Source organism: Triticum dicoccoides, chromosome 1B, assembly GCF_002162155.2.
Source record: "Triticum dicoccoides isolate Atlit2015 ecotype Zavitan chromosome 1B, WEW_v2.0, whole genome shotgun sequence".
Taxonomy (NCBI): domain Eukaryota; kingdom Viridiplantae; phylum Streptophyta; class Magnoliopsida; order Poales; family Poaceae; genus Triticum; species Triticum dicoccoides.
Genome location: NC_041381.1, coordinates 431,447,700 through 431,460,291, shown reverse-complemented (window position 1 = coordinate 431,460,291; position 12,592 = coordinate 431,447,700).

Below are 12,592 nucleotides of genomic sequence, written 5' to 3'. Positions count from 1 at the left end.
GACCACTTGCGAAAGTGAGATCTGATAGAGATAATATGATAAGATAAATATATTTTTGATATTTTATGATATAAATGCAAAAAATAAAGATGCAAATAAAAGTAGATTAAAAGCTTATATGATAAAAGATAGACCCCGGGGCCATAGGTTTCACTAGAGGCTTCTCTCAAGATAGCATAAGTATTATGGTGGGTGAACAAATTACTGTCGAGCACTCGATAGAAAAGCGAATAATTATGAGATTATCTAGGCATGATCATGTATATAGGCATCACGTCCGTGACAAGTAGAACGACTCCTGCCTGCATCTACTACTATTACTCCACACATCGACCGCTATCCAGCATGCATCTAGAGTATTAAGTTCATAAGAACAGAGTAACGCATTAAGAAAGATGACATGATGTAGAGGGATAAACTCAAGCAATATGATATAAACCCCATCTTTTTATCCTCGATGGCAACAATACAATACGTGCCTTGCAACCCTTTCTGTCACTGGGTAAGGACACCGCAAGATTGAACCCAAAGCTAAGCACTTCTCCCATGGCAAGAAAGATCAATCTAGTAGGCCAAACCAAACCGATAATTCGAAGAGACTTGCAAAGATAACTCAATCATACATAAAAGAATTCAGAGAAGATTCAGATATTTCTCATAGATAAACTTGATCATAAACCCACAATTCATCGGATCTCGACAAACACATCGCAAAAAGAGTTTACATCGAATAGATCTCCACAAGAGAGGGGGAGAACATTGTATTGAGATCCAAAAAGAGAGAATAAGCCATCTAGCTAATAACTATGGACCTGAAGGTCTGTGGTAAACTACTCACAACTCATCGGAAGGGCTATGGTGTTGATGTAGAAGCCCTCTGTGGTGGATTCCCCCTCCGGCAGAACGCCGCCGACGGCTCCAAGATGGGATCTCGCGGATACAGAAGGTTACGATGGCGGAAATATTTCTTCGGTGGCTCCCTGGATGTTTTCGTGGTACGTAGGCTTATATAGGAAGAAGAAGTACGTCGGTGGCCGCTTGAGGGGCTCAGGAGACAGGGGGCGCGCCCAGGAGGGGTGGGCGCGCCCTCCTATCTCCTGGCTGCCTCGATTGCTTCTTGACTTGCACTCCAAGTCCTCCGGATCACGTGCGTTCCAAAAATCATGCTCCCGAAGGTTTCATTCCGTTTGGACTCCGTTTGATATTCCTTTCATTCGAAATACTGAAATAGGCAAAAAAGAATAGCAATACGGGCTGGGCCTCCGGTTAGTAGGTTAGTCCCAAAAATGATATAAATGTGTAAAATAAAGCCCATAAACATCCAAAACAGGTAATATAATAGCATGGGACAATAAAAAATTATAGATACGTTGGAGACGTATCAAGCATCCCCAAGCTTAATTCCTGCTCGTCCTCAAGTAGGTAAATGATAAAAACAGAATTTTTGATGTGGAATGCTACCTAGCATAATTCTCAATGTAATTTTCTTTATTGTGGCATGAATGTTCAGATCCAAATGATTCAAGATAAAAGCTTATAAAACATAAAAATAATAATACTTCGAAGCATACTAACAAATAATCATGTCCTATCAAAATAGCATAGCCAAAGAAAGCTTATCCCTACAAAATCATATAGTTAGGCCATGCTTCATTTTCATTACACAAAATACTCCCATCATCTACAACCCGATGATGAGCCGAGCAATTGGTTCATACTTTTTAACGCGCTTCAACTTTTTTCAACTCTTACGCAATACATGAGCGCAAGCCATGGACATAGCACTATGGTGGTATATGGTGGTGGTTGTAAGGACAAAAAGGGAGAAGATGTACTCACATCAACTAGGCGTATCAACGGGCTACGGAGATGCCCATTAATAGATATCAATGTGAGTGAGTAGGGATTGCCATGCAACGGATGCACTAGAGCTATAAATGTATGAAAGCTCAACAAAAAAACTAAGTGGGTGTGCATCCAACTTGCTCGCTCACGAAGACCTAGGGCATTTTGAGGAAGCCCATCATTGGAATATACAAGCCAAGTTCTATAATGAAAAATTCTCACTAGTATATGAAAGTGACAACATAGGAGACTCTCTATCATGAAGATCATGGTGCTATTTTGAAGCACAAGTGTAGAAAAGAGATAGTAGCAATTGTCCCTTCTCTCTTTTTCTCTCTTTTATTTTTTTATTTTTCTTCTTTTTTTCTCTTTCTTTTTTTTGTTTTTTCTTTTTCTTTCCTTTTTCCTCTTTGGTGGGCTTCTTTGGCCTCTTTTATTTTTATAAAGTCCGAAGTCTCATCCCGACTTGTGGGGGAATCATAGTCTTGATCATCCTTTCCTCACTGGGACAATGCTCTAATTATGAAGATCATCACACTTTTATTGATTTACAACTCAAGAATTACAACTCAAAGCTAGAACAAGATATGACTCTATATGAATGCCTCCGGCGGTGTACCGGGATATGCAATGAATCAAGAGTGACATGTATGAAAATTATGAAGGTGGCTTTGCCACAAATACGATGTCAACTACATGATCATGCAAAGAGCAATATGACAATAATGAAGCATGTCATAATAAACGGAACAATGGAAAGTTGCATGACAATATATCTCGGAATGGCTATAGAAATGCCATACTAGGTAGGTATGGTGGCTGTTTTGAGGAAGGTAAATAATGGGTGCATGCTACCGGCGAAAGTTGCGCGGTAAAATAGAGGCTAGCAAAGTGGAAGGATGAGTGTGTGTATATCCATGGACTCACATTAGTCATAAAGAACTCATATACTTATTACAAAAGTCTACTTAGCCCTTGAAGCAAAGTACTACTACGCATGCCCCTAGAGGGATAGATTGGTAGGAAAAGACCATCGCTCGTCCCCGACTGCCACTCATAAGACAATCAAAAGAGCACCTCATGCAACAAATTTGTCACACAACTTTTACCATACGTGCATGCTATGGGACTTGCCAACTTCAACACAAGTATTTCTCAATTTCATAATTATCCACTAGCATGACTCTAACATTACTACCTGTATATATCAAAACAATTATCAAGCATCAAATTGATCCTAGTGTTTAATGCACTTTCTATGATAGTTTTTATTATACCCAACTCGGATGCTCATCATTCTAGGACCAAATTCATAACCATAGCAAATACCATGATGTTCTAAGAGACTCTCAAAATGATATAAGTGAAGCATGAGAGACTAGCAATTTCTACAAAATTAATCCACCGCCGTGCTCTAAAAGATATAAGTGAAGCACTAGAGCAAAAACTATCTAGCTCAAAAGATATAAGTGAAGCACACAACATATTCTAATAAATTCTAATCAAGTGGGCTTCTCCCAAAAGGTGTGTACAACAAGGATGATTTTGGTAAAATAAAAAGCAAATACTAATATAATACACGATGCTCCAAGAAAAACACATATCATGTGGCGAATAAAAATATAGCTCCATGTAAAGTTACCAATGAACGAAGATGAAAGAGGGGATGCCTTCCGGGGGCATCCCCAAGCTTAGGCTTTTGGCTATTCTTGAATATCTTGGGGTGCCTTGGGCATCCCCAAGCTTAGGCTTTTGCCACTATTTATTCCACAGTCCATCAAATCTTTACCCAAAACTTGAAAACTTCACAACACAAAACTCAACAGGAAATCTCATAAGCTCCGTTAGTGCAAGAAATAAAAACCACCACATAAGGTACTGTAATGAACTCATTCTTTATTTATATTGGTGTTAAACCTACTGTATTCCAAGTTCTCTATGGTTCATACCCTTACATACTAGCCATAGATGCATCAAAATAAGCAAACAACACACGAAAAGCAGAATCTGTCAAAAACAGAACAGTCTGTAGCAATCTGTAACCAACGCAAACTTCTGGAACCTTAAAAATCCTACCAAAATAGTAAGTCCTAAACAATTTTTCTATTGATCAGCAGCAAAAATAATCAATGCAAAAACATGTTTCTGTGATTTATTGATTTTTTTCTCGTGAGCGCAAAGTTTCTATTTTTCAGCAGAATCAAATCAACTCATATCATAGGTTATCCTATAGGTTCTACTTGGCACAAACACTAATTTAAAACATGAAAACACATCTAAACAAAAAGCAGATGCAAAATTTATTACTAAACAGGAACAAAAACAAAGAACATAAAGAAAATTGGGTTGCCTCCCAACTAGCACTATCGTTTAACGCTCCTAGCTAGGCATAAAAGCAAGATAGATCTACGTAGTGCCATCTTTGGCACTTGACTCATAGGTAGCTCGCATGATAGATTCATAAGGTAATTTGACTTTCTTTCTTGGAAAGTGCTCTATGCCTTTCTTTAGTGGAAATTGGAATCTAATATTCCCTTCCTTTATACAATAATCGCACCAATCGTTCTAAGGAAAGGTCTACCAAGAATAATAGGGCAAGAAAGATTGCAATCTATATCAAGAATGATAAAATCTACGGGCACCAAATTTCTATTTGCAACAATGAGAACATCATCGATCCTTCCCATTGGCTTTTTAATGGTGGAATCCGCAAGGTGCAAATTTAAAGAGCAATCATCAAGATCATGGAAACCTAGAATATCACATAAAATTTTCAGAATCGTGGAAACACTAGCACCCAAATCACACAAAGCAAAACACTCATAATCTTTAATTTTAATCTTTATAGTAGGTTCCCACTCATCATTAAGTTTTCTAGGTATAGAAACTTCCAAATTAAGTTTTTCATCAAAAGATTGCATCAAGGCATCAACAATATGTTTGGTAAAGGCTTTATTTTGACTATAAGCATGAGGAGAATTCACAACGGATTGCAACAAGGAAATGCAACTTTCTAAAGAAAAATTATCATAATCAAATTCCTTTAAATCCGAGATAGTGGGTTCTATACTATTTAAAGTTTTGACCTCTCTGCACTTTTACCAAATTTAGCATCAAGATCTAATAACTCCAAATTATTGGAACACTTTTTAACAAAAGTTGATTCACTTCCAGTCCCATTATCATCAAGATTCATATTGCAAAACAAGGATCTAATAGGGGATGCATCAATAACTTTAAGATCTTCATCATTATTTTCATCTAACTTTTCTGGTTTGGCAACCATCTTATTGACTAAGGTGGCTTGCTTATCAGAAATTTGGGCTATAGCCTTCTCAAGCTGGGTAATTTGAGAGTTCACACCATAAAATTCTTTATTCATATCATCAAGCTCTTTATTCATAAAACCCCAAAAATCTCTTTGTTCTTTAAGCTCTTTTCTGAGAGAAATTATTATGCTCAAATTGCAAAGTCATAAAGCTTCTAATGTTTGATTCAATCTCTTCCGTCCTTTTAAGAAGGAGGTTGGTACTTTTAGGCAAAGCCATAAGGACAAACAGGCACACAAGCAAACAGAAAAAGGCAAGCGAAAAAGAGAGAGAGATTGGGAAAGAGAGGGCAAATAAAACGGCAAGGGTGAAGTGGGGGAGAGGAAAACGAGAGGCAAATGGCAAATAATGTAAATGTGAGGGATATGAGTTTGTGATGGGTACTTGGTATGTCTTGACTTGAGCGAAGACCTCCCCGGCAACGGCGCCAGAAATCCTTCTTGCTACGTCTTGAGCTTGCGTTGGTTTTCCTTGAAGAGGAAAGGGTGATGCAGCACAGTAGCGTAAGTATTTCCCTCAGTTTTTGAGAACCAAGGTATCAATCCAGTAGGAGGCTCCTCACAAGTACCACGAACCTACACAAACAAACAAAGAACTCGCAACCAACGCGATAAAGGGGTTGTCAATCCCTTCACGGCCACTTGCGAAAGTGAGATCTGATAGAGATAATATGATAAGATAAATATTTTTTTAGTATTTTATGATATAGATGCAAAAAGTAAAGATGCAAATAAAAGTAGATTGAAAGCTTATATGATAAAAGATAGACCCGGGGGCCATAGGTTTCACTAGAGGCTTCTCTCAAGATAGCATAAGTATTACGGTGGGTGAACAAATTATTGTCGAGCAATTGATAGAAAAGCGAATAATTATGAGATTATCTAGGCATGATCATGTATATAGGGATCACGTCCGTGACAAGTAGAACGACTCCTGCCTACATCTACTACTATTACTCCACACATCGACCGCTATTCAGCATGCATCTAGAGTATTAAGTTCATAAGAACAGAATAACACATTAAGAAAGATGACATGATGTAGAGGGATAAACTCAAGCAATATGATATAAACCCCATCTTTTTATCCTCGATGGCAACAATACAATACGTGCCTTGCAACCCTTTCTGTCACTGGGTAAGGACACCGCAAGATTGAACCCAAAGCTAAGCACTTCTCCCGTGGCAAGAAAGATCAATCTAGTAGGCCAAACCAAACTGATAATTCGAAGAGACTTGCAAAGATAACTCAATCATACATAAAAGAATTCAGATATTTCTCACAGATAAACTTGATCATAAACCCACAATTCATCAGATCTCGACAAACACACCGCAAAAAGAGTTTACATTGAATAGATCTCCACAAGAGAGGGGGGGAACATTGTATTGATATCCAAAAAGAGAGAAGAAGCCATCTAGCTAATAACTATGGACCCGAAGGTCTGTGGTAAACTACTCACAACTCATCGGAAGGGCTATGGTGTTGATGTAGAAGCCCTCCGTGGTGGATTCCCCCTCCGGCAGAACGCCGGCGACGGCTCCAAGGTGAGATCTCGCAGATACAGAAGGTTACGGTGGCGGAAATATTTCTTCGGTGGCTCCCTGGATGTTTTCGGGGTACGTAGGCTTATATAGGAAGAAGAAGTACGTCGATGGCCACTCGAGGGGCCCAGGAGACAGGGGGCGCGCCCAAGAGGGTGGGCGCGCCCTCCTATCTCTTGGCCACCTCGATTGCTTCTTGACTTGCACTCCAAGTCCTCCGGATCACGTTCGTTCCAAAAATCACGCTCCTGAAGGTTTCATTCCGTTTGGACTCTGTTTGATATTCCTTTCCTTTGAAATACTGAAATAGGCAAAAAAGCAGCAATACGGGCCGGGCCTCCGATTAGTAGTTTAGTCCCAAAAATGATATAAATGTGTAAAATAAAGCCCATAAACATCCAAAACAGGTAATATAATAGCATGGAACAATAAAAAATTATAGGTACGTTGGAGACGTATCACATGTGCGTGCACGGGCCGACGGAAACCGGCCGCGAGTACCTCACACGCTACACTGAGCTCCGGAACAGCTGCGAGGGCATCCACGAGGTTCAAGCCATCCGGTACTTCATCAGCGGGTGCTGAGACGGCACCCTCCTCAAGAACAAGCTCCTACGCTCCGAGCCGGCCACCATGGCTGCGCTCATGGTGACGGCGGACAAGTACGCCAACGCCGACTCCGCCATTAAAATCCAGGCTGCACTGGACAAAGTCGGCAAGGCCAAGCCGGTTCCCCCTCCCAAGCCGGCCGGCGAGAACAGCCGGCAGCAGCACAACCATCAGAACAACAAGCGCAAAGCCGACCAGCCGGCCTAGCGCTACGACAACCGCCTCGTCGCGGCCGCCGAGCAGGCACCCGCGGCAGAGCCGGCCGCCAAGCGCCGGCAAACCAGCAAGACGGTGTGGCAGCCCGCCATGAGCCTCGAAGATATGTTCGACGCTCCCTGCAAGCACCACAGCGGTGCGAGGCCATCCATGCACATGCTCCGGAACTGCGTCATCACCAAGCGCATCATGAGGGGCGACATCCCGCCTCCTACGGCTCCGGCCCCTAGGGCGGCTCCTCCTCCTCCTCCACCTCCGGCCAATGGCGTGTTGCGCGATGACGTCTACCCCGCCCAAAATGCGACCTACGTTGTCTTCACCAGCCTTGGTGACGACAAGCGTAGCGAGCGCCTGCTCCGGCAGGAAGTGAACACCGTCGTCTCGGCCAAGCCGGACTAAATGCATTGGTCGGATCGCCCGGTCACCTGGGGCCGGGAGGACCACCCAGCCGTCATGCCAAACCCGGGTGGCTACGTCCTCGTCCTCAACCCCACCATTGTCACGCCCCTACGCACATGAAAGTTCCCCCGGGTCCTCATCGATGGCGACAACAATATCAACATCCTCTATCGCGACACCATGACCAAGCTCGGCCTCAAGGCCAAAGACTTGGAGCCGACCCGGACGATCTTCCACGGCATCGTACCCGGCCTCTCCTGCTCCCCGATCGGCCGGATTCGGCTCGACGTCCTGTTTTGCACCCGTGACCACTTCCGACACAAGCCGCTCTGGTTCGAGATGGTGGACCTGTCCAGCGCGTACCACGCGCTGCTGGGCCGGCCAGCGCTTGCCAAGTTCATGGCGGTCACCCACTACGCCTACCTGAAGATGAAGCTGCCGGGTACGAAGGGCCTCATCACCATCACAGGCGACTACCGCAAGTCCCTGGAGTGCGCCCAAGCTGGCACCAGGCTGGCTGAGTCACTGGTCATAGCCGTGGAGCGGCGCTAACTCGATCGGATCGTCGCGCTGGCCAACGAGGCCCCAGCCATGTCGGCTTCGGCCAAGAAGCCGTCCGACGAAGCCTCGTTCTAGCCCTCCAAGGAGACCAAGAAAGTTAAGCTGAACCCGGAAGACCCCAGCTGCAGCAAGTACGTCGTCGCGGGCACCCACCTCAACAGCAAATAGGAAGGCGAGCTCGTCGACTTCCTCCGTGAGAATCGGGATATCTTTGCATGGACCCCAAAGGACATGTCGGGTCCGAGGAAGTACGCCGAGCACAAACTCCACGTCCGCAAGGACGCCAAGCCTGTCTGTCAACCCCTACGTCATTTTTTCGAAGAGAAGAGAAGAACCATTGGTGAGGAGGTCGCCAAGCTCTTGGCGGCCGGCTTCATCATGGAAGTGTTCCACCCCGAGTGGCTGGCCAACCCAGTCCTCGTCCTGAAGAAGAACAAGACCTATCGCATGTGTATAGACTACACCAGCCTAAACAAGGCCTGCCCCAAGGATCCATACGCCCTCCCACGGATCGATCAAGTCATCGACTCCACCGCCGACTGTGAGCTCCTGTCCTTCCTAGATGCTTACTCCGGCTATCACCAGATAAAGCTGGACCCGGCCGACGCCCTGAAGACGTCCTTCATCACGCCCTTTGGGGCGTATTGCTACATCACCATGTCGTTCGGCTTGCAGAATGCCGGCGCCACCTTCCAGCGCTGCATGCAGAAATGCCTGTTGCCACAACTCGGCCGCAATATCCACATCTACGTGGACGACATAGTGGTGAAGACCAAGCAACACCTCATGTTCCTCGATGACCTGAAGGAAACCTTTGCCATTCTGCGCGAGTACCAGATGAAGTTCAAACCGGAGAAGTGCATTTTTGGCGTGCCGACCGGAAAGCTACTCGACTTCCTTGTCTCGGAGCGCGGCATTGAGGCAAACCTGAAGGAGATCAAGGCCATCGAGCGCATGTGCCAGCCGGCCCGGCTGCGCGATGTCCAGAAGTTCATAGGCTGCTTGGCCTCGGTCAGCCGGTTTCTCAACCGGCTGGGCAAGAGGGCCTTGCCCCTGTATCAGCTGATGAAGAAGACGATGCCGTTCAAGTGGAACGACCAGGCGGACAAGGCTTTCCGGTACCTCAAGCGCATGCTCTCCACTGCACCCGTCCTGGCCGCGCCGACTGAGAAGGAGCCGCTGTTGCTCTACATAGCCGCCACCTCGCGGTCGGTCAGCACGGTGATGGTGGTTGAGCGACCAGAGAAGGGCAAGATCCAGATCGTCCAGTGCCTGGTCTACTACCTGAGAGAGGTGCTTTCCGCCTCCAAGCAGAACTACCCGCACTACCAGAAGATGTTCTACGGCGTGTACTTGACCGCCAAGAAATTGAAGCAGTATTTTCAAGAGCACGCTGTGATCGTTGTCAGGACGTCCCCCATTGGCGAGATCATGGGTTGCCGGGATGCCTCTGGCCGGGTCGCCAAGTGGGCGATCAAGTTAGCCGGCCACACCATCCTCTACGAACCCCGCACCATGATCAAGTCCCAAGCTCTGGCCGATTTCCTCGTCGACTGGACCGAGACCCAGTACCTGCCGCTGCCGCCGGATTCGAGGCACTGGCGCATGCACTTCGACGACTCCAAGATGCGCTCCAGCTTGGGAGCCAACATCATGCTGTCTTCCCGAAAGGCGACCGGCTTCGCTACGCGCTCCAGATCCACTTCGCCGCCTCCAACAACGTTGCCGAGTACGAATCCCTTGTGCATGGCCTCCGACTTGCCAAGGAACTCAGCATCCAGTTCATCCTGTGCTACGGCGACTTGGATCTGGTGGTGCAGTAGTGTTCCGGCGAGTGGGATGCTCGCGACGCCAACATGGCCGACTACCGCTTCCTCGTCCAGCGGCTGTCCGGCTACTTTGCCGGCTGCGAATTCCTCCATGTCCCGCGCAGAACGAAGCCGCCGACGCACTAGCCAAGATCAGCTCATCCCGACAGGCCATCTCGCCCAGCGTCTCCCTCGAGCACCTGCACAAGCCGTCCGTCAAGCAGTGTCCGGACTCTGAGTCCATCTTCGTCCCCGACGACTCGGCCGCACCTCAACCCGGCCCGGGGACTGCTGAACCCAGCCCGAGGACTGCTGAACCCGGACCGGGGGCTGCCGCGACCAATCCGGCTGATGTCGACTCCAACCCAGCCCCGGGGGCTGCCGAGCCCGGCCCGGGGGCTGCCCCACCCAACCCGGCTGCCGTCATCCCCAACCGAGGGGCCGCCGCCCCGGAACCCGCTCTCGTGGCCGTCTTCGTTGTAGTGACGGCTCCGTCGTGTGCCCTGCCCATCTTGGAGTTCCTGGAGAACGAGGTTCTTCTCATGGACAAGACCGAGGTCCGACAGATCTAGCGCCGAGTGTTCGCCTACAACATCATCTACAACGAGCTCGTCAAGCGCAGCACAACGGGCGTCTTCCAGCGCTGCGTTGAGCAAGATAAGGGGATAGAGATCCTCCTCGACATACATCAGGGCGAGTGCGGGCACCACGCCGCCTCAAGGTCCCTGGTGGACAAGGCTTTCCATTGTTTCTACTGGCCCACGACCCTCCAAGACTCCGAGTCACTTGTCCTCAAATGTGAGGGATGCCAGCGCTTCAACAAGCGCAGCCACTAGCCGGCTTCAGCCCTGCGAACCATACCGATCACCTGGCCCTTCGTGGTCTGGGGGCTTGATATGGTGGGACCTTTCAAGACCGCTCGAGGCGGCATGACGCACTTGCTGGTGGCGCTGGACAAGTTCACCAAATGGATCGAAGCGCGACCAATCAAGAAGTTGGACGACCCAACAGCCGTCCAGTTCATCAAGGATATCACGGTACGCTACGACGTCCTGAACAACATCATCACGGACAACGGCACCAACTTCGCCAAGGGCGCACTCGCGCAGTATTGCTCCGTCTCTGGCATCCGCCTCGACTTGGCCTCCATGGCACATCCGCAGTCCAACAGCCAGGTCGAGCGGGCCAACGACCTCATTCTATCGAGCATCAAGCCAAGACTCGTAGAGCCGCTCGTCCGTTCACCCGGCAGCTGGCTCGACGAGTTGCCGGCCGTCCTCTGGAGACCCCACACAATGCCAAAACGGTCGACCAGGTTTACCCCGTTCTTCCTCGTCCATGGAGCCAAAGTCGTCATCCCGACCGACGTCGAGTTCGACTCACCGCGAGTCGTGATGTACACCGAAGCCGAAGCCAAGGAACCCGCGAAGACGACGTCAACATACTCGAAGAAGCATGCCTCTTGGCGCTCAGCCGCTCAGCCATCTATCAGCAAGGCCTGAAGCACTACCACAGCAAGAAAATCAAGCCCCTCGCGTTCTGCCAGGCAGACCTCGTTCTTCGACTCGTCTAGCAGCAAGCTGGCCAGCACAAGTTGTCTTCCCCATGGGAAGGCCCCTTCATCGTCAGCAAAGCCTTGTGCGACAGCAACACGTACTACCTCATCGACACCCGCAAGTCCAACAAGCGCAAGAGAGACACCGCCGGCGAAGAGACAACTCGGCCGTGGAATGCAGAGCTCCTCGGCCCATTTTACAGTTAGCTGTGTGCACGTATGTATCACTACCTTTTGTAACTGCATGAAAACTATGGGGGTCCCCGAACGACGCTCGGGGGCTGCCCTTTCCGACCAAATTATTGTGCCTCACGCACTTGTGCATTTTCCTTAAAAAACAACCACCGGGTTGACTCGCTCAAACCCGAGGGCTCGAGGGCTGGTCGGCTTGGCCATCACCCGCCACCTACCTTAGCAAATCATGGCGTGTTCAGGTCGCCGCAGCCCTCCACTTCGTCCTACGCCACAGAACTGGTTTCGGCTGTTGGCCAGAAAGAAACGTGGGCCAAAGTGCCAGCGCGGTATGAATTCTAAGTCAGGTTCGCCGGGTTGGCCAACCCGGCCCCACCACCTTAGCTTTGCCGCATGACCGGCTGCTCGCCAACCGGCTACGTTAGATTGCCGCCAGCCGGCCAAGTGGGTGTTTCGCTCGCGCTCAACGTTTGAAAAGCCTAAGTATTGCACACCTATTTTCAAGGGCCGAACCCCTTGTCACGGACCAGAGCC